Genomic DNA, 24,212 nt, shown 5'->3' with positions numbered 1-24,212 from the left:
TATTTATGACATAATGAATAGCGTTATTTTTTTATTTTCACTATTATTGATGACGAGATGTTTAAGATTTTGTGACGAAGAATCTTGAGGATATAGCTTAGATGGTAGAGCGTTTGCATCCCATGTGAGAAGTACTGGGTCGATACCATGAATCAACAAAGTAAACGATTACTAAATATATTAGTTCTTTTAAATTTTTCCTTATTTACGACATAATGAGCGGGGATAGTTTTTCATTTTCAATATCATTGATGACGGGAAGTTTAGAGTTTTTTGATGTAAAATCGTGGGAATGTAGCATGCGAGAGATACGGGGATCGATACCTCGCATCTCCAAAAGAAACTATTCGTTATTACTATTTTATTTCTATTCAATATTTCCATATTTATGACATAATGAGTAGCGATATTTTTTTATTTTTACTATTATTCATGACAAGACGTTTAGGGTTTTGTGACGTAAAAATTGTGGAGATGTAGCTTAGAAGGTAGAGCGCTCGCTTTGCATGCGAGTTGTACGGGGATTGATAACCCGCATCTCCAAAAGAAAGTATTTAATTTTTTATTATATTTTTCATTTTCACAATTATCGATGCCCGGCATCACCAAAACAAACTATTTGTTATTAATATTTTGATATTTTTTTATTTTCACTATTATTGATTATGGGACATTTAGGGTTTTATGATGTAAAAATCATGGGGATGTAGCTCAGATGGTAGAGTGCTCGCTTTGCATGCGAGAGGTACGGCGATGGATATCCCGCATCTCCAAAAATAAGACAATATATTATTTCTTTTCAATTTTTCCTTATTCATGACATGTTGGGTAGCAATATTTCTTCATTTTCACTATTATTGATGACGGAAAATTTAGGGTTTTGTGATGCAAAAATTGTGGGGATGTAGCTCAAATGGTAGAGCGCTCGCTTAGCATGCGAGAGGTACGTGGATCGATACCTTGCATCTCCGTATAAGGTGGGTACGAGAGAAAATGAAAAGATACTTATATAAGGATTATTATAGATAAAAGAGAGTAATGTCCCACGAGCACATATAGTAGCTATACTGCTACTTGTGGAGAGGGAATTTGATGGATTCCTCAAAAGATAAGAGCTTATTCCTTGTGGTCAAAGCCTATATGGGACTGAAAAGACCACCCCTGAAATTTTTCACGGCAAACCTTCCAACAAGCAAACTTACTATGCTCGTGAATACTTTGGAGTTCAATATTTATAGTTGAAGAACACAATTCAAATTGATAGGGTCGAATCTTACAACAAAGTCTAATTGAGCCTCCCTCTATTAGGAGATAGCTTGGAATCAAATTCTTTAGTTTGGACAATGGTTGCATTGTTTTAGTCAAACAACCGAGACTAGTTTATTACCAATAGTATAAACATTTTGTACGTGTATTTTCTTACATATTTACAATTGTATACAAATAATAATTAAATCTATGAGTAGAAGTTTGGATGGAGTTTTATTAAATAGGTAATCTTAAATTATATCTAAAAATATATAAGATTTTTATTTTTTTTTATTTTTTATATATACATTAAGGAAAGACAAGATGCTAATTAATATTGTTTGTGATTGTTGTTGTGAATTTTCATCTTTAAATACATATTATTTTTTTAGTTCGGGTCTAATTTCATAATAGGCGATTGAATCACCATATTGCAATATTTTAATTTATTTTTAAGATTAAAGGTCGATGAATAAAGTAAATATGGCAAGTTCTTTTTATGAATCTTATTTTAATCTAGCGCATAAATGCTTCCTAATTATTTTATTTATTTTTTTATGAATTAGGTTATGAAGATCATTTGAATTATAAACGCTTTAATTCAAACAATATTTAATAACTAATCATTTTAATATTTATACTCAAATATACTAACAAGTACTAGTAACACTAGTTTGAATGACTTAAAGAATACAACTATTATCTCGAACTATAAAGAATTTAATTCCAACCTATTCTAATGGACAAACGCTTTATTAGACTCTATTGTAAGATTTCACTTTATCAATTTAAGTAGCGTTCAACTACAACTATAAATATCAAATTCTTAAGTATTCATGAACAAAATCGGCCTAACAATGTCTCTTGGAACTATTTCCAAAGGTGTTAGAATGAGCCGTGTGGAAGGGTTGCCTTTAGATGCTTTAGTACCAATTAAGGATGTCAATATCCTAGTAGTGCAAAATGCAGGAAGATTCGTAGTTGAAAAGAATAACGAGAATAGTGGTTTCATCTACAAGCGTGTGGTGAACGGTCTGGTTGGTATGACTAGAGAACGTCGTCCTCACAGAATTTATATTATTGTGATAGAAGTTATAAATAACCATGATATTCCTTGGTCTTTTATTACAAAGGTGCAGAACTGTTAAGGATAGTTGACCGTTCATTATAAGACAAATATCTTCCTTACATTACGAGTTACCATATTTGCACTTTTATTAAAGGAAAATATATGGTATTCATTTATACAATATTTGCACAACTGTTAAGGATAGTTGACCGTTCATTATGGGTTACCATATTTGTAGAACTGTTAAGGATAGTTGACCGTTCATTATAAAGAACTTTCTTTTTGTGCATGTGATATATCCATCGCCACCTACTTATAAGCTCTCATATTTTAAAGAAGTTCTCGTGTTCCTTGTCCCCACGTAGCAATACAACCACTAGAATGCTATCTCTAGTTATAATAAGCCCTCTCTCTCTCGAAATATATGTGTGTGTGTTTGTGGGTGTATTACTCTCTTTTATTAATGAAATATGGCATAGTCATAATGATATTATGAGTATCTTTTCTATCCCTCCCTTCCTTATCGCTATATAAAGAATATGAAGATTATAAGTAAAAGTGTACAACTAATTTGTTACTTTTGAACTTAAAATGCTTATAATTCAATTTATCTTTGTTATCAACAATAATTATCAAACGGTATATAATTTTGTCCAAGTAAGGTCGCTTCGCATTCCCTATATGATATCATAACACAAAATTGAGCGGAAGGGTTAACGATAAAATGATAACAAAATCCCATTCGTCGAACTAACTATAAAGGAAGGGTTGGTTGGAAACCATGTCTATACTTCTTTACTTTAATCACCGGTAACTAAAGATATATAAGAACAACAGAATATGGCATGCCTAGTCAAAACATAAAAAAATTCTTGCCATGTTATAGTTAATGAATATGGTATGCACAAAGATCCGACGTCGTACTTCATGATTGGAGACCAATACAGTGAGCTATGGTCGTCCATACTGTCCTTTGGTCCAATTATGTCAAGCGAATGTTGCAGCAAGCAAAGAGTTTTTAATAAGTTCGCTATTGCAAAGAGCTCAGTTTAAGGCACAAATGTCTCTGATGTGAAAGGGGCACAAATTCAACGAGATTTAAGTAACCATGAATAAGACACATGATACAGCTTGTAAACGAAATGATGTCCATAACTCTTCTTATTTTCTTCCACTACAAACCTTCTAAGCCTCTTGACTTTTTTGTCATCCTTAATTGAAATTAGAATTGAAGGAAACACTTCTCCACAACTCATTATGGAACACCTTTGATAGATAGTTTCAACAAATTTACTTTGCCGAGGAATTGATATGGAAATCAACCCAAGGGAAAGTATGGAACGGATTACCTTGATGATCAAGATCAAGAGTAAAGAAAATTTGTTTCTAAACTCGTGACTCGAATCACTCCACAAGAGGTTTGATCAATACCACTTGAATGACTCTACATGCAAGTTGTAAACACAAGAATTTGCAAAGAAAGTTTAGCTCTCAACAAAGCTAAAATAGAACTTCTATTCTTAATTCCAAAATCTGATGTCTAATCAAAGAAAAGAAGGTTTTATATAGCCTTTACAACCTTAACCGATGTCATACATAACTCCCAAATTAAATGAGCTAGTAAATGAGAAATACCCATACCCTCCATATTAAAATGGCTAGTTAAAGGTGGAATATAGTAACCTATGTGGGTTACAATATAACCTTAACTCCTACATTTAAAACTAGCTTAAATATGACAACAAATAGTTAAACTATAATTAAATAATGCAATGAATAAAATGTGCTTATTAGTCATCCTTGGACTAGTTTCATAAATTCAGCGGAGTTCATTAAATGCAACTTAAAGTGCATTTAATTCATCTCTTTCTTAAACCTCAACTTTGCACAACATATAAGGGAGGTCTCCAGCGTCTTCTAGAATTTCCTTTGATGAGCTCACCATAGCTTGAATTTGTATAAAGTTTGTTGTAGCTTCTTGGCTCTTGTCCTTGTAATTGGACCTTGAGATATGGAAATTCCTTGGTCGTGGTTCATATCAGGAATACTTTAAAATTCGATATTTATAGTTGAACGCTACTTAAATTGATGAAGTGAAATCTTACAACAGAGGCTAATAAATGGTTTGTCTATTAGAAGAGAGCTTGGAATTAAATTCTTTATAGTTGGGATAAGGGATGTTTTAGTCAAACCAAGTATACTTTTTAGTTTTAAAATAAATAAATTTTTTAGTTTTAATTTTATTCCGAATAAATTAATTTTGATGGAGTGTTATGTATTTTAATAAAATTAATAGTAACTTAATCAACAAAAAAATTGTATTTTTTTTTAAATTATATAATTATAAGCTAAATTAATAAAAATACCATTGAACTTTGCACTTTATCTGAAAAAATACTCATAATTTTTTTTCGAAGTTTCAATAATACACTTAATCTTTAAAAAAAAATCTATAGAAACTATTTATTTTTTTTAAAATACGGTTGAATTTTCAAAAAAAAAAAAAAAAAAAAGCTTCAAAACTACTCTTTAACTTTCAAAAGTGTTTAAAAAAAAGATAGATGGGGAGAAAATTGTGTTCATGGGGAGAAAATTGAAGGTTATTTTAGGGGAAGGTTTTCAAGATCAGTATAAGATCGTGAAAACATAACAAGAAGTAATATCCCTAGCTTAAGGTCGCGATTAAGAACCTACTAGTAGGCTACTTACTAACTTTTACTCACTCCATGTTTATCATTTTTTTTCAAGTAACTAAGAGTTGGTCGTGGATGAGAGCAGACTTTGGAGTGTGGGCCATAGACTAACCTCTGTTTTTTAATCTAGTATTTTTTGTTCTTCTTTTGAGTCTGCTTCTTATTTTGTGTTTGTAAGGAGTATGTATATGTAACACCCAAAAAATGAAGGAAATTATCTCCCAAGAGAATAAGCCACTCATGAAAGACCCAAAGGATAGAAAGGAAAAAAAATTAAAGGATTAAGCAAGAACAAGGGACTTAGTCAAGTCACTCGTGTACCCTAACAAGTTATTTCAAGGAGTTAAAGGTCTTTTGAAAAGGATGGGAAAGGAAAAAGTAAATGAAAAGGGCAAAAAAGACATTTTATCAATTATCAAGAATCTTTCCAGGTTCGTAATTCCTTATCTAGAAGGAATCTGAAGATTCCAAATAGGGGGAAAATGACAAAAAAGCGAAGAGGAGTTTTTAAAAAAATTATGGATTTTTCGAGAAAAATAATAATAAAATATTCAGAAAGTGGCAAATTACCAAAATACCCCTGGAAGAATGGATAATTACAGAAATGCCACTCTAATTAGAATCAGAGCATCTACCGTGACCATCCGAGCAAAATCCTTTGAACTCAAATCTCAACCGTCGGATCTCCTCCAACATTTGATATGATCTAGAACGAACACGCACGGATCATCACATCCAACGACTAGTATTCAAAGCCAAGGTCAGTAAGGCTATGATCAGAGTTGATATCTCCAAAAAATTATCCAGAAAGTCCGATCTCTAAATAACGAAGATTCTAGAGCTCTCAATGTCGGTTTAAGCTCCTCCTATAAAGTCGAAAGTAGGAGCAACAATACGAAATAAGAATTGAGAAAGGTCGATCCCCCAATCGAAGGCAATAAATGTTTAGATTATGGGTCTCCTACTCTATTTCTTCCAAATTCGAGAGCAATCCTCCACCATTTCTCTTCAAACTTCTAAATAACGAAGAATCTGGAGCTCTCAATGTCGGTTTAAGCTCCTCCTATAAAATCTGAAGTAGGAGCAACAATACGGAATAGAAATCGAGAAAGGTCGATCCCCCAATCGAAGGCAATAAGCGTTTAGATTATGGGTCTCCTACTCTCGGTTTTCTTCCAAATTTGAGAACAATCCTCCACCATTTCTCTTCAAACTTATTCCTACAGTTTCTCAACAAGATTACCCACAAGTTCTATGAAGGAATAGATTGTTGAAAGTGCCCAGAAACCATACCCCCAATTCAATCCGCCATTGAAGAACTTCAAGAAAAACTTGAAAATCCAATCCGAGGATACATGATGACTCGTCGAGCAAGAATGATTCCAATCAGTTTTTGCACCTCCAAGGAATGCTTCCATAGAAGACACCGAAGAAAAATAACCTTGAGAGCGAATTAAATTGGGGATAAGAGTCGAATTCCTATCTACGATCTCTTTTCCTTCAAATTAAAGATTTCTCTAGCTTCAGAGGAAGAAGTTGAGTAAGCTTGATGAAAGAATCAAGAGCTGAAACAAATATCTTGGATGAAAGAAGTTAAGTAAACGAATATCTTGATGAAAGAAGTTGAGTAAACGAATATCGGGAAGCTAATAGAGGTTCAGTAGTTCTGTCTCTAGAAGCCAAAACCGACACGACACCCTCTCCTCCCTTTTCTCGTTGATGAAAGAAGATGAGTAAACGAATATCTTGATGAAAGTAGTTGAGTAAAATTGAGTAAATCAGATTTTGGATGAACTTTGGAAGCGAATATCTTAGGCTACGATCCACGAGAAGGTATCAAATAAATCCCTAGCCCTTTCTTGTAACATCCATCTTTAAGTTTCATGAAGAAATCAATGAGAGAAACGCTGTAAATGTGGCTGTACAGGCCGAGTTTCAGATGGCGGCAATGCGAAAAATGCGCATCTTCTTCCTGTTCAGAGGAAGAAAACGATGATACGGCCAGTTCAACTGAACTGTCCAAGTTAACTCAAAATTTGACATTTTCTCAGGTTTTCTCAATTCTAACCCCATTCTAGATCTATTCTCATGAAAAACATTATGGTTACATAAACTAGACACAATAAGGAGTATGTGGAAGGAAATTTGAAGTAATTCAGATACTGGAAGCTCAAGAATGGAGGTCCCAAACGTCGACGACGAGGCAAGTAGCCCCCTTGGACTCTTTGTTAAGAAATACTTGTAGAAATCGCTTGGGTTTTCATATGAACCCTAAACAAAGTATGAAGGATATATGACAGAAAAACCCAAAGAACCGTGAGTTAAGAACCTGAACCGATCAAATAGCTCGAGATTTAAGTAACATTAAAATAATCCACTATATGAGCTCCACTGCCAATCAAATTTTAATACTGAGCATATTATAGCATGTTGAGGTTAGATATGAAATTTGGTGGTCATTGGATAAGGATAAGTAGGTAAACCAAGAAACGGTGTAAAATGACCATAATGCCCCTAAGGTAATTTACCTTCGGTTCATGACCTAGATGACCTTCAAATGCTATAAAACTCATCAGTAGATCTTATTTTATGAAATGTTGTATGAATCCTTATCCCGAGAGGTTATATAAGGTATTGAAGTTTGGGAGTTATTGGAAAACTTTAGTTAGCGAAACCAAGATATGGGAGCAAATGCTCATCATGATCCATATGATCTTACCTTCTAGGATAACTAAAGTGGTATCCATGAAATAATAGATTCCCCACATGTACCCTTGGTCTCTAATAGATACTACGTGCACAATATCATGCTGGGCTATTCCTAAGAACTTATAAGTTCCAAGCTTGACCCAAGACGTTATGCAACCTAGGATCACCAAGAATCCAAGAAAACACCTAGGTTAATGCAAATATCATGCCTAACAAGTTGCTAGGATCCATGCCTGAAGTAACCTGATACGATAAGGAATCAATACAAGGGGAATAAGATTCGGATTACCTTGTCGATCGAATATCTCAAGACAAGAACATTTTGTTTGAGATTCGAATCACTCCAGAAGCAAGATCGATCATGTCTAGCTTCAATGATTCTTGTTGATCAAATATCTCAAGACAAGAACACTTGTTTGAGATTCGAATCACTCCACAAGCAAGATTGATCATGTCGAGCTTGAATGATTCTACATGCAACCTAAACTACATAGAGTTGCAAAGAAACTTAGCCATTGGCTAAAGAAAAGCACAAATGCTTCTTTTGATATATCTTCTAAGTCTGATTACAAATACATCATGGATGGCTTTATATAGCCTCAAAATGAAACTATTAAAGGCATTCTAAAAGTTGTAACATTCACACTTTATGGCCATAATTAGCCATTATGTAAATGTAACCGAAATTAAATAAAAAGTCTTAAAACACAATAACTCTAAATTATAACCCACCCAAAATTTACAACAATCAAACTTTATTCTTCTTCAATGTAGCATGAATTGAAACATCTTTTGATTATTTTGATAACCTTTTCTCCACATCTTCATTGAAGCATATTGTACGATTGATGTCTCTTGGTTCATATCATTCTCCACTTCTTCAAGAGGATTCGTCCTCGAATCTATTTGTGATTGATGTCTCTTGGTTCATATCATTCTCCACTTCTTCAAGAGGATTCGTCCTCGAATCTATTTGTGAAACTTTGCTGCAAAAAATACGTTATGGAAATACAAAGGACCTCACAACACTCTCTCACGTGTATACACTCAAGGCTGCAAAAAATACGTTATGGAAATACAAAGGACCTCACAACACTCTCTCACGTGTATACACTCAAGGAATTTTAGGCCACTCTGTTTGCACTCATTTACACAAATGAAGCTCTCATTCTCACCTCTCCAAATTTTAAATAGAGCAAAGATTGAATTTTGAACTTTGGGTCGATTAAAAACTAAAAAGATGAAAATAAATAAAAATTAAATTGAGAAGAAACGCAGAAAATAAATAAAAATTAAATTGAGAAGAAACGCAAAGGAAACATATATCCGATCTTGAGCCTGAAGCTCTGATACCAAATGATACGATAAGGAATCAATACAAGGGGAATAAGATTCGGATTACCTTGTCGATCGAATATCTCAAGACAAGAACATTTTGTTTGAGATTCGAATCACTCCAGAAGCAAGATCGATCATGTCTAGCTTCAATGATTCTTGTTGATCAAATATCTCAAGACAAGAACACTTGTTTGAGATTCGAATCACTCCACAAGCAAGATTGATCATGTCGAGCTTGAATGATTCTACATGCAACCTAAACTACATAGAGTTGCAAAGAAACTTAGCCATTGGCTAAAGAAAAGCACAAATGCTTCTTTTGATATATCTTCTAAGTCTGATTACAAATACAACATGGATGGCTTTATATAGCCTCAAAATGAAACTATTAAAGGCATTCTAAAAGTTGTAACATTCACACTTTATGGCCATAATTAGCCATTATGTAAATGTAACCGAAATTAAATAAAAAGTCTTAAAACACAATAACTCTAAATTATAACCCACCCAAAATTTACAACAATCAAACTTTATTCTTCTTCAATGTAGCATGAATTGAAACATCTTTTGATTATTTTGATAACCTTTTCTCCACATCTTCATTGAAGCATATTGTACGATTGATGTCTCTTGGTTCATATCATAACCATTATCTCACTTCACGAAGTGTACCATGAGGCCCCTATTCCTCTTTAAGTGGGATGCTATGGTATATGTACCATGAGCAGGATTCCATGATGAACTTATTATCTCCCTCATCTAAATGAGATTCCCTGCACCATGATTTGCTAGCAGGATGCCACGATTATCACAACGTCACCTATGCATTCATGGGGAGAAAATTAAGAGTTTCTTCGGAAGAGTTTTCATGGTTAAAATACGATGCATGACATGACAACCTCTAAGGTTTAGTTCCTAAAAACGAAACAAGAAGTCATATCCTAGCTCAATGTTTAGACATGCTCCTTATTACCAACTATTTTCTATAAGGTCTATTTTATGACATGAGAATAAATTCAAGATTTCAAGTTGGTTGGAGATTGAGAACCAACAACAATACCTCAAGCAGAGGTCATGTTCATGAAGCCTTGGAAGGAATGAAGCGGAGCAAGTTCGAAATAACTCAAGAATATTACACTTTATGCCTCAAGAAAATTTGTGTTTTCGCATCAAATGCTAGGTAACACCCTTTTGTTTTAAAAATTTCTTGTGTTTATTGGCTTTTATGTCCTAAAACTCATAGTTTGTAAACAAAAACATATTCTATTGTCAATAAAGTTATTATTGTTGTTTATTCGGTAAAGATTGTTATTGAATAAAGTGAACTTTACGATCAGTAATCTAAATCCAATAAACTAAGACTATAGTATGATTACTTGAACTATATGTAGAGACATAAGAGTGGATCAAGTTCAAGTAAATAGTCAAAATGATCTATAGTATAAGAATAAGGCTGAGTATCTTATTCTAGGGACACTACGGATGCGGCCCACTTTTTATATGATATAAACAATGTGATCACTAAATTGTACATGTAGAGACATGTGAGTGGGGGCGTCCTATGCAATGAGTATTGCATAAGATCGGACCATGAAGAAAATCACTCTCACTTTATAATGTCGTTTACTCTTGAGACTGATTTTCTTTTCATTCGATGACCTAGGTAACTCGATCTTAATCCTGAGCTAACCATGATCTTCTGTTCATTCGGTGAGAGTGGCTCGAGTTCGCCGACTCAATAGGCCTCCCATTTTAGGGGTAAGACTGGGTGAATAGCTGGGGACGTGGGGTGCAAGATGGAATTCGCTCCTACCCACTTTTAGGGAAAGAAGAGAGGTAGTTCCCTTAAGTACTGACTCCAGGTCTTGCACAAGGGGCCCCACCCACTCATTGGCCTGAGAGGGATTCGGTTTCCTGGTTGGACCACAAACCAATTGTTCATAAGAGGATCAGTGGGACATAAGGAACAAGAAGTAACTTCAGGGGTAAAACGGCTAATTGACCCAGCTCTAGTTACGAACAACGTGTGAAGGATCGACTTACTAATCATTGTTATATCAAATGGACAGAAATATATCTATAGTCAGGGGAGTGCAACCATTAGGCTATAGTGAAGTGTCCTAGTAGTTAACGAGTGTTGTTGATTAACAAGGTTAATGAGTTTAACCGGTTAATCTTGGATTGTTGGAGCCCATGATCTATAGATCCATTAGGTCCCTCTGCTAGCTCATACGGACTAAACAATAGAACACTGTGACAAGTGAGTTCGAAGTGTTCGAATTCAAATTAGGAAATATGCGCTACATATATACGATATATTTAACCGCATTTTTGTTTTATTTACGAATTAAACAAAAAGAGAGAATTTGAGATATTTAAATAAGTTTTAAATATTTTAATCAAATATGTGTCGGAATTGATTGGGATTGGCTTTTGAGTTAATATTAAATATTAATTAAATAGTTTAATTAATCATTTAATATTACTTTAATTTGAAATTAATTATTAAAATTAATTGATATGTGGAAATCACTACAAGGGGAGTAAGATTCGGATTACCTTGTTGATCGAATATCTCAAGGCAAGAACATTGTTTGAGATTCGAATCACTCCACAAGCAAAATTGATCATGTCCAGCTTGAATGATTCTTGTTGATCAAATATCTCAACGCAAGAACACTTGATTGAGATTCGAATCACTCCATAAGCAAGATTGATCATGTCGACCATGAATGATTCTACATGCAACCTAAAGTACATAGAATTGCATAGAGACTTAGCCATTGGCTAAAGAAGAGCACAAATGCTTCTTTTACTATATTTTCCAAGTCTGCTTACAAATACAACATAAATGGCTTTATATAGCCTCAAAATGAAACTACTAAAGACATTCCAAGAGTTGTAACATTCATACTTAATGGCCATAATTAGCCATTATGTAATTGTAATATAAAGTAAATTAAAAGTCTTAAAATACAATAATGAAATACAATAACTCTAAATTGTAACCCACCAAAAATTTATAACCATCAAAATTCATTCCTCTTCATTCCTCTTCAATGTGGCATGAATTCTAACATTTTTTGATAATTTTAACACATTTTCTTCACATCTTCATTGAAGTATATTGTATGATTGATGTCTCTTGGTTCATATCATTCTCCACTTCTTCAAGAGGATTCGTCCTCGAATCTATTTGTGGAATTTTGCTGCAAAAAATAAGATATGGAAATACAAAGGACTTCACAACAATCGCTCACGTGTGTACTCAAGGATTTTTTTTTAGGCCACTCTGTTTGCACTCATTTACACATATGAAGCTCTCAATCTCACCTCTCAAAATTCTGAACACAGCAAAGATTGAATTTTGAACTCTTGGTCGATTAAAATCTAAAAAGATAAAAGTAAATAAAAATTAAATTGAAAAAAAATGCAAAGGAAACATATATTTTGATATGAACCAAGAGACATCAATCATACAATATGCTTCAATGAAGATGTGAAGAAAAGGTTGTCAAAATTATCAAAAGATGTTTCAATTCATGCTACATTGAAGAAGAATAAAGTTTGATTGTTGTAAATTTTGGGTGGGTTATAATTTAGAGTTATTGTGTTTTAAGACTTTTTATTTAATTTCGGTTACATTTACATAATGGCTAATTATGGCCATAAAGTGTGAATGTTACAACTTTTGGAATTTCATTTTGAGGCTATATAAAGCCATCTATGTTGTATTTGTATTGAGACTTAGAAGATATATCAAAAGAAGCATTTGTGCTTTTCTTTAGCCAATGGCTAAGTTTATTTGCAACTCTATGTAGTTTAGGTTGCATGTAGAATCATTCAAGCTCGACATGATCAATCTTGCTTGTGGAGTGATTCGAATCTCAAACAAGTGTTTGAGATATTTGATCAACAAGAATCATTGAAGCTAGACATGATCGATCTTGCTTCTGGAGTGATTCGAATCTCAAACAAAGTGTTCTTGACTTGAGATATTCGATCAACAAGGTAATCCGAATCTTATTCCCCTTGTAGTTGATTCCTTATCATATCATATTTGATCTTTAGCCTGAAGCTCTGATAACAAATGATATGTGGAAATCACTACAAGGGGAGTAAGATTCGGATTACCTTGTTGATCGAATATCTCAAGGCAAGAACATTGTTTGAGATTCGAATCACTCCACAAGCAAAATTGATCATGTCCAGCTTGAATGATTCTTGTTGATCAAATATCTCAACGCAAGAACACTTGATTGAGATTCGAATCACTCCATAAGCAAGATTGATCATGTCGACCATGAATGATTCTACATGCAACCTAAAGTACATAGAATTGCATAGAGACTTAGCCATTGGCTAAAGAAGAGCACAAATGCTTCTTTTACTATATTTTCCAAGTCTGCTTACAAATACAACATAAATGGCTTTATATAGCCTCAAAATGAAACTACTAAAGACATTCCAAGAGTTGTAACATTCATACTTAATGGCCATAATTAGCCATTATGTAATTGTAACCTAAAGTAAATTAAAAAATCTTAAAATACAATAATGAAATACAATAATAACTCTCAATTATAACCCACCAAAAATTTATAACCATTATACTTCATTCCTCTTCAATGTGGCATGAATTGTAACATCTTTTGATAATTTTGACAACATTTTCTTCACATCTTCATTGAAGTATATTGTATGATTGATGTCTTTTGGTTCATATCATTCTCCACTTCTTCAAGAGGATTCGTCCTCGAATCTATTTGTGGAACTTTGCTGCAAAAAATAAGATATGGAAATACAAAGAACTTCACAACAATCGCTCACGTGTATACACTCAAGGATTTTTTTTTAGGCCACTCTGTTTGCACTCATTTACACATATGAAGCTCTCAATCTCACCTCTCAAAATTTTGAACATAGCAAAGATTAAATTTTGAACTCTTGGTCGATTAAAATCTAAAAAGATAAAAGTAAATAAAAATTAAATTGAAAAAAAATGCAAAGGAAACATATATTCGATCTTTAGCCTGAAGCTCTGATACCAAATGATATGTGGAAATCACTACAAGGGGAGTAAGATTCGGATTACCTTGTTGATCGAATATCTCAAGGCAAGAACATTGTTTGAGATTCGAATCACTCCACAAGCAAGATCGATCATGTCCAGCTTGAATGATTCTTGTTGATCAAATATCTCAACGCAAGAACACTTGATTGAGATTTGAATCACTCCACAAGCAAGATTGATCATGTCGAGCTTGAATGATTCTATATGCAACCTAAATTACATAGAATTGCATAGAGACTTAGCCATTGGCTAAAGAAGAGTACCAATGCTTCTTTTACTATATTTTCCAAGTCTGCTTATAAATACAACATAAATGGCTTTATATAGCCTCAAAATGAAACTACTAAAGACATTTCAAGAGTTGTAACATTCATACTTCATGGCTATAATTAGCCATTATGTAATTATAACCTAAAGTAAATTAAAAGTCTTAAAATACAATAATGAAATACAATAACTCTAAATTGTAACCCAAGAATTTATAACCATCAAACTTCATTTCTCTTCAATGTGGCATGAATTGTAACATCTTTTGATAATTTTGACAACATTTTCTTCACATCTTCATTGAAGTATATTGTATGATTGATGTCTCTTGGTTCATATCATTCTCCACTTCTTCAAGAGGATTCGTCCTCGAATCAATTTGTGAAACTTTGCTGCAAAAAATAAGATATGGAAATACAAAGGACTTCACAACAATCGCTCACGTGTATACACTCAAGGATTTTTTTTAGGCCACTTTGTTTGCACTCATTTACACATATGAAGCTCTCAATCTCACCTCTCAAAATTTTTAACACAGCAAAGATTGAATTTTGAACTCTTGGTCGATTAAAATCTAAAAAGATAAAAGTAAATAAAAATTAAATTGAAAAAAAATGCAAAGGAAACATATATTCGATCTTTAGCCTGAAGCTCTGATAACAAATGATATGTGGAAATCACTACAAGGGAATTAAGATTCGGATTACCTTGTTGATCGAATATCTCAAGGCAAGAACATTGTTTGAGATTTGAATCACTCCACAAGCAAGATCAATCATGTCCAGCTTGAATGATTCTTGTTGATCAAATATCTCAACGCAAGAACACTTGATTGTGATTCGAATCACTCTACAAGCAAGATTGATCACGTCGAGCTTGAATGATTCTACATGCAATCTAAACTACATAAAATTGCCTAGAGACTTGGCCATTGACTAAAGAAGAGCACAAATTCTTCTTGTACTATATTTTCCAAGTCTGCTTACAAATACAACATAAATGGCTTTATATAGCCTCAAAATGAAACTACTAAAGACATTCCAAGAGTTGTAACATTCATACTTAATGGCCATAATTAGCCATTATTTAATTGTAACCTAAAGTAAATTAAAAGTCTTAAAATACAATAACTCTAAATTGTAACCCACCCAAAATTTATAACAATCAAACTTCATTCTTCTTCAATGTGGCATGAATTAAAACATCTTTTGATAATTTTGACAATTTTTTCTTCACATCTATGAAGTATATTGTATGATTGATGTCTCTTGGTTCATATCATTAATTGTTGAATTAAAATGATGAAAGTCAAAATGTTGACTTCATTTAATGGAAAAATCCATGTTAGTGGAATTTTGAGGTGTCAAAATTTGGTTTAACCAAACTTGCATGGTTGTCAAATAAACCCCACAAGTTTGAGTGAAATTTTGAGTGTCAAAATTTGGTTAACTCAAACATGCATGCTTGTCACATAATCCTAAACATTTGAATGGAAGTTTGAGTGTCAAAATTTTGTGATCTCAAATTTGCATGAACATGCAAACATGACTTTATAAATAGAGTGATCATGGTACATGAAAGGTCTTCTTGGTGAAAAACCTGGAAAAAAACCTCTCACAAACACTCTCTTCATATATACAAAATCCCTCCCAAGTTTAGTCACTCACCGGATTCCATAATCCCGTTCTAAGGCCGGAGGATAGTGGAGAAGACACTAGTGGTGGTTCGAAACCGGTTTGTGAGTAAAAAGGAATTTGAACGACAAAAGCTTAGTATTCAAACTCATTAAGTTTTAATACTTATGAACATGCTAGTTATTTACTAAAATTGATGTTCTAAAAGTGCCTAAGATCCAAATTGCTTCTGCATGTGTTATATTAACACCATCAATTGGTATCAGAGCAAGTTTTAGGCACTTTATGTTAATTTGATCATGGTGGGTACTATTTTATGAATGAAATTTTGTGGTTGCTAAAGTTGATGGTTTTGGTTTTGGCATTTTCTTTATGCTTCCATTTGATACAATTATTGTAATAAGCCTAATGTGTATGGGCTTTAATGAATGAAGAAAGGTCTGTAATTTGTATGGAGTCATTAGAGTCCATTTTAGGTTGAAATTGATCTTAAATGGAAGAGATAGCAAGATGAACCGAAGAAGAAGATGGAAGAGGCGGTTCGGGTGTTTTTTCTGCCTTTGGGGTCCGACTCAACGTTTTTAAGGGTTGGTTCCCCCAGTTTGTGATCCTCGGGAGCGATTTAAGTTATTTTTAATTATTAATGTAATAATTTGGTTAATTGCTTGTTTTAAAATGCCAAAACCAATCCACTTTAGCGTGTTTAATTAATTATGCATTATGAATGTATGTTTTAATTAAATAGAAAATGTATATTCATAAAGTATGTCCTATAGATTTAAAATCCCACCATAGCCCAAGCATGTTTCATGCATTCCAAGTATATTATAAGTGTTATAATGTATAGTATGCATGTTTAGGGTTCCATGAGTGATAGATATAAATTTTTATATTATTGCATGGAATGGATGATTATATAATTGTTATATAAAGCATGTTAGATGCATGTTATAAGTTATTTTCAACGTCATAAAACCAGATAGACGTTAAAATCTATAATAAAGATAAGTGCATGCTCACTTAGGGTTAAGAACCAAGCACGATCAATTTTAATAGTTAAAATAGGTCAATGTCTTGTAAAATTGTGCTTACAAGAAAGCTCACCTGGCACGATCTTGTGTAAGGCTGGAGGTACTTAAGTTGACGGTTTACAGAACACCTACTACCTGGAGATCGGACTAGTACTTGAGCATAGTTAGCCTAGTTTTATGAGCATGCTTGAGTGATGTAAGTTTTGGAAAAATCACCTAGACTTAGGTTATATTTAATTAGCCGGAATATACCTAAGTAATGAGTATACCCAACAGTCTAAAATACTTAGTGGGAGGAAAAAGGTATATGAGATACATCGTTTTCCTTTTCACGCTCTCTGAAAAATTCACACCGTGAGATTCATCCTCGGCCTCGTGTCGCCCTTGGAGCGTCCTCCATTCGGAAGGTATTTGCATGAGTCAATAACAAGTTGAATAAAGAAAGTGTTTATAGTAAGTGGGAGAAGGAAGTATATCAACACATCCTATGGTCTCCACCATTAGGTTGCACCGTGAGATTCCCATGTTCCGCTTGCATGTTGCCCTAGAGCAACTACCCATTCGGAGGGTCGTAACATTGGAGTCGAAAAAACGCAAACTCCAGAAATGGATAGGATTTCTTAGGTTCATTCCCAACTTTGGCTATTTCATTCGATAGCGTTGTTGAGACCGATCTCTGAGGTCTGAAATTGGTGGGTCACACTTGCGAAGAATTACTAAGAGTTAGTATATTCTTGACCAAAATAGCAACAACTAAAACACTATAGGAACAAGAGTTATTCTGGGATTAGTGTTTAAGTCAAGAATGTCTTGGTTTAGTGAATGAGTGATTGACTCCCCCTCGGTAGCAGTTGCTCTAACTCACTAAAGTATCGTTGCAAATTAATAATTTTTGGGTACATTATTACATTTGCTAAAACTGATTGGATTAAACAGGATTAAGTCAAATTACTAATAAAATTTTCTTTATATCACAGCATGACAAACTCAGTAGTACAATTACTCGCCTCTGAGAAATTAAACGGCGACAATTACGCAACTTGGAAATCAAACCTAAACACAATACTTGTAATTAATGATTTAAGATTTGTTTTAACTGAGGAATGTCCTCCAAACCCCAGCTCAAATGCAAACCGAACAGTTCGGGATGCGTATGACAGATGGATAAAGGCAAATGACAAAGCCTGAGTGTACATTCTAGCCAACATATATGATGTTTTGGCTAAGAAACACGATGTTATGGGTACTGCTAAAGAGATTATGGAATCTCTAAAAGGGATGTTCTGATAAGATAAGGAATCAACTACAAGGGAAATAAGATTCGGATTACCTTGTTGATCGAATATCTCAAGGCAAGAACATTGTTTGAGATTCGAATCACTCCACAAGCAAGATCGATCATGTCTAGCTTGAATGATTCTTGTTGATCAAATATTTCAAACACTTGTTTGAGATTCGAATCACTCCACAAGCAAGGATTGATCATGTTGAGCTTGAATGATTCTACATGCAACCTAAACTACATAGAATTGCAGAGAAACTTAGCAATTGGCTAAAGAAAAGCACAAATGCTTCTTTTAATATATTTTTCAAGTCTGCTTACAAATATAACATACATGGCTTTATATAGCCTCAAAATTAAACTATTACAGGCATTCCAAGAGTTGTAACATTCATACTTAATGACCATAATTAGCCATTATGTAAATGTAACCTAAAGTAAATAAAATGCCTTAAAATACAATAACTCTAAATTACTCTAAATTGTAACCCACCCAAAATTTACAACAATCAAACTTTATTCTTCTTCAATGTAGCATGAATTGAAACATCTTTTGATAATTTTGACAACCTTTTCTTCACATCTTCATTGAGGTATTCATATTTGTTCTGCAAAACTAGAAAACAACTTGCATATGTTAAAACCGAGCGAAACAAAAGCTATTTTAAATACCGAGATGTTTAAAACAGCTGAAACTCAAAATAAACGACAAAAGATTTCTCTTAATACCTACCTTTGACACTTAAGACTAGGCCACATTAATCTCAATAGATTGAGAGATTGGTTAAAAGAGAACTTCTAAATGAGTTAGAAGACAACTCTTTACCTCCATGTGAGTCTTGTCTTGAGGGTAAACTGACTAAACGATCGTTTTTCGAAAAAGGTTATAGAGCCAAAGAAACCTTAGAACTCGTGCATATAGATCTTTGTGGTACAATGAATGTTAAAGCACGAGGAGGGTATGAATATTTCATCAATTTTATTGATGATTATTCAAGGTATGGCTATCTTTACCTAATGCGTAACAAGTTTGAAGCTCTTGAATAATTCAGAGAGTATAAGACCGAGGTTGAGAATCTATTAGGTAAAACTATTAAAACACTTCTATCAGATCGAGGAGGAGAGTACATGGACTTAAAATTTCAGGACTATATGATAGAACATGGAATAAGGTCTCAACTCTCAGCCCCTGGTATGCCTCAACAAAATGGTGTATCAGAAAAGAGAAATAAGAACTCTGTTAGACATGGTTCGGTCTATGATGAGTTTCGCTCAATTACCCGATCCGTTTTGGGGATATGCAGTGGAGACTGCTACATACATTTTGAACATGGTTCCTACTAAGAGTGTTTCAGAAACACCTTATGAGTTATGGAAAGGGCGTAAAGGTAGTTTACGTCACTTCAGAATTTGGGGATGTCCAGCACATGTGTTGTTGCAAAACCCCAAGAAATTAGAACGTCATTCAAAATTATGTCTATTCGTAGGATACCCCAAAGAGACGAAAGGTGGTTTGTTTTATGACCCTCACGTAAGAAATCATCAACCTCGTAGCAAACTAGTATTAAATGAGATTTCTAAAAAAGCTACTGATAAAACAACAAAAGTTGTTGATCAAGCTGGTTCTTCAACAAGAGTTGTTGATGGAGCTGACACTTCTGGTCAATCACATCCTTCTCAAGAGTTGAGAATGCATCGACGTAGTGGGAGGGTTATATGATATGTTAAGGAATCAATACAAGGGGAATAAGATTCAGATTACCTATCTCAAGGCAAGAACATTGTTTGAGATTCGAATCACTCCACAAGCAAGATCGATCATGTCTAGCTTGAATGATTCTTGTTGATCAAATATCTCAACGCAAGAACACTTGATTGAGATTCGAATCACTCCACAAGTAAGATTGATCATGTCGAGCTTGAATGATTCTACATGCAACCTAAACTACATAGAATTGCAAAGAAACTTAGCCATTGGCTAAAGAAGAGCACAAATGCTTCTTTTACTATATTTTCCAAGTCAATACAACATACATGGCTTTATATAGCCTCAAAATGAAACTATTAAAGACATTCCAAGAGTTGTAACATTCATACTTAATGACCATAATTAGCCATTATGTAAATGTATCCTAAAGCAAGTAAAATGTCTTAAAATACAATAACTCTAAATTACTCTAAATTGTAACCCACCCAAAATTTATAACAATCAAACTTTATTCTTATTCAATGTAGCATGAATTGAAACATCTTTTGATAATTTTGACAACCTTTTCTTCACATCTTCATTGAAGTATATTGTATGATTGATGTCTCTTGGTTCATATCAGTTATAACTCAACCCGATCGTTACTTGGGATTGGCAGAAACTCAAGTCATCATATCTGATGATGGCGTTGAGGATCCATTGACCTATAAACAGGCAATGAATGATGAAGATAAAGATAAAGATAAGTGGATTAAAGCCATGAATCTTGAAATGGAGTCAATGTACTTCAATTCAGTCTGAGAACTTGTAGATCAACCAGATGGGGTAAAACCTATTGGTTGCAAATGGATCTATAAGAGGAAACGAGACCAAACTAGTAAGGTACAGACCTTTAAAGCTCGACTAGTAGCAAAGAGTTATACCCAAAGAGAGGGGGTGGACTCTAAAGAAACATTCCCTCCTATTGCTATGCTTAAATCGATAAAAATACTCTTGTCTATTGCCACATTTTATGATTATGAAATTTGGCAAATGGATGTTAAGACAGCCTTTCTAAACGGCAATCTTGAAGAGAGTATCTATATGGCTCAACCAAAGGGGTTCATTGAACAGGATCACAAGCAAAGGGTTTGCAAGCTTAAAAGATCCATTTATGAGTTGAAGTAAGCATCTCGATCCTGGAATATAAAGCTTGATACTGCGACTAAATCTTATGGCTTTAAACAGAATGTTGACGAACCATGTGTTTATAAAGGGATAGTCAACTCTACAGTAGCTTTCCTGGTGTTGTACGTTGACGATATTCTACTCATTGGGAATGATGTGGGATTTCTGACTAACATTAAGCATTGGCTAGCGACACAATTCCAAATGAAAGATTTAGGAGAAGCTCAGTTTGTTCTTGGAATCCAAATTGTTCGGAATCGCATGAACAAAACATTAGCATTGTCTCAGACATCGTACATCGACAAAATGTTAATTCGATATAAGATGTAGGACTCCAAGAAAGGATTATTACCTTTCAGGCATGGAGTTCATTTGTCGAAGGAACAAAGTCCTAAGACACCTCAAGAAGTTGAGGATATGAGACAGTCGATAGTCTGATGTAAGCCGTGCTATGTACTCGACCAGACATATGCTATGTTGTGGGAATTGTCAGCAAATATCAATCCAATCTGGTACGTGCTCATTAGACTGCCGTTAAGAATATCCTCAAGTATCTTAAGAGAACGAGGGACTATATTCTAATGTACGGTGCTAAGGATCTGATCCTTATAGGGTACACTGACTTAGATTTTCAGACCAATGTAGATTCGAGGAAATCGACATAAGGATCTGTCTTCACTCTGAACGGAGGAGCAATAATATGAAGAAGCATAAAGCAAGGTTGCATTGCTGATTCCACCATGGAGGCTGAGTATGTTGCTGCTTGTGAAGCAGCGAAAGAGTCTGTATGGCTTAGGAAGTTCTTAACTGATTTGGAAGTCATTCCAAATATGCATCTTCCCATCACTCTTTATTGTGATAACAGTGGAGCAGTTTAAAATTCAAAAGAACCAAGAAGCTATAAGCGAGGAAAACATATTGAGCGCAAATATCATCTCATAAGGGAGATTGTGCAACAAGGAGATGTGATCGTCACACAAACAGCTTCAGAGCCCAACATTGCTGATCCATTTACAAAGCCCCTCACGGCTAAAGTGTTTGAAGGGCACCTAGTGAGTCTAGGACTACGAGTTATGTAATCTAGGGCAAGTGGGAGAAAAGGCATGAGTATGTGATGCCCTAGTTTATTGTATTTATATCCTTTTCTCTGCTCAACGTTATAAAACTCCACTAGAGTTTTAGTCCAAGTAGGAGTTTGTTGGGTTTTATGTCCTAAAACTCATAGTTTGTAAACAAAAACATATTCTATTTTCAATAAAATTATTATTGTTGTTTATTCAGTAAAGATTGTTATTGAATAAAGTGAACTTTACGATCATTAATCTAAATCCAATAAACTAAGAACACTCTGGCTATAGTATGATTACTTGAACTATATGTAGAGACATAAGAGTGGATTAAGTTCAAGTATATAGTCGAAATGATCTATAGTATAAGAATAAGGCTGAGTACCTTATTCTGGGGACACTATGGATGTCTAGTTTGAATGATTCTTGTTGATCAAATATCTCAACGCAAGAACACTTGATTGAGATTCGAATCACTCCACAAGCAAGATTGATCATGTCGAGCTTGAATGATTCTACATGCAACCTAAACTACACAGAATTGCAAAGAAACTTAGCCATTGGCTAAAGAAGAGCACAAATGCTTCTTTTACTATATTTTCCAAGTCTGCTAAAAAATATAACACACATGGCTTTATATAGCCTCAAAATGAAACTATTAAAGTATTCCGTAACATTCATACTTAATGACCATAATTAGCCATTATGTAAATGTAACCTAAAGTAAATAAAATGTCTTAAAATACAATAACTCTAGATTACTTTAAATTGTAACCCACCCAAAATTTACAACAATCAAACTTTATTCTTCTTCAAGGTAGCATGAATTGAAACATCTTTTGATAATTTTGACAACCTTTTCTTCACATCTTCATTGAAGTATATTGTATGATTGATGTCTCTTGGTTCATATCATTCTCCACTTCTTCAAGAGGATTCGTCCTCGAATCTATTTGTGAAACTTTGCTGCAAAAAATAAGTTATGGAAATACAAAGGACCTCACAACACTCTCTCACGTGTATACACTCAAGGAATTTTAGGCCACTCTGTTTGCACTCATTTACACAAATGAAGCTCTCATTCTCACCTCTCAAAATTTTAAATAGAGCAAAGATTGAATTTTGAACTTTGGGTCGATTAAAAACTAAAAAGATGAAAATAAATAAAAATTAAATTGAGAAGAAACGCAAAGGAAACATATATCCGATCTTGAGCCTGAAGCTCTGATACCAAATGATAAGATAAGGAATCAATACAAGGGGAATAAGATTCGGATTACCTTGTTGATCGAATATCTCAAGCCAAGAACACTTTGTTTGAGATTCGAATCACTCCAGAAGCAAGATCGATCATGTCTAGCTTCAATGATTCTTGTTGATCAAATATCTCAAGACAAGAACACTTGATTGAGATTCGAATCACTCCACAAGCAAGATTGATCATGTCGAGCTTGAATGATTCTACATGCAACCTAAACTACACAGAATTGCAAAGAAACTTAGCCATTGGCTAAAGAAAAGCACAAATGCTTCTTTTGATATATCTTCTAAGTCTTATTACAAATACAACATAGATGGCTTTATATAGCCTCAAAATGAAACTATTAAAGGCATTCCAAAAGTTGTAACATTCACACTTTATGGCCATAATTAGCCATTATGTAAATGTAACCGAAATTAAATAAAAAGTCTTAAAATACAATAACTCTAAATTATAACCCACCCAAAATTTACAACAATCAAACTTTATTCTTCTTCAAGGTAGCATGAATTGAAACATCTTTTGATAATTTTGACAACCTTTTCTTCACATCTTCATTGAAGTATATTGTATGATTGATGTCTCTTGGTTCATATCATGACCCCTTAGACATAGTGTCGGTCCAAAAAGTATAACAAATTTCTATCCAAGATAGAAGGGCCCA

At 33.8% G+C, this 24,212-nt stretch overlaps 1 non-coding gene across 1 annotated transcript; it reads left to right on the top strand.

Annotated features, from left to right (window-relative positions):
* The first annotated feature begins 898 nt into the window (after positions 1 to 898).
* Positions 899 to 971, top strand: TRNAA-AGC. Its single transcript has one exon. It is a non-coding gene; the product is annotated as a tRNA-Ala (tRNA).
* Positions 972 to 24,212: the final 23,241 nt, after the last annotated feature.

Source organism: Cucurbita moschata, unplaced genomic scaffold (genome assembly GCF_002738365.1).
Source record: "Cucurbita moschata cultivar Rifu unplaced genomic scaffold, Cmos_1.0 Cmo_Scf00090, whole genome shotgun sequence".
NCBI classification, from domain to species: Eukaryota; Viridiplantae; Streptophyta; class Magnoliopsida; order Cucurbitales; family Cucurbitaceae; genus Cucurbita; species Cucurbita moschata.
This window is presented reverse-complemented; position numbering and strand designations above follow the sequence as displayed.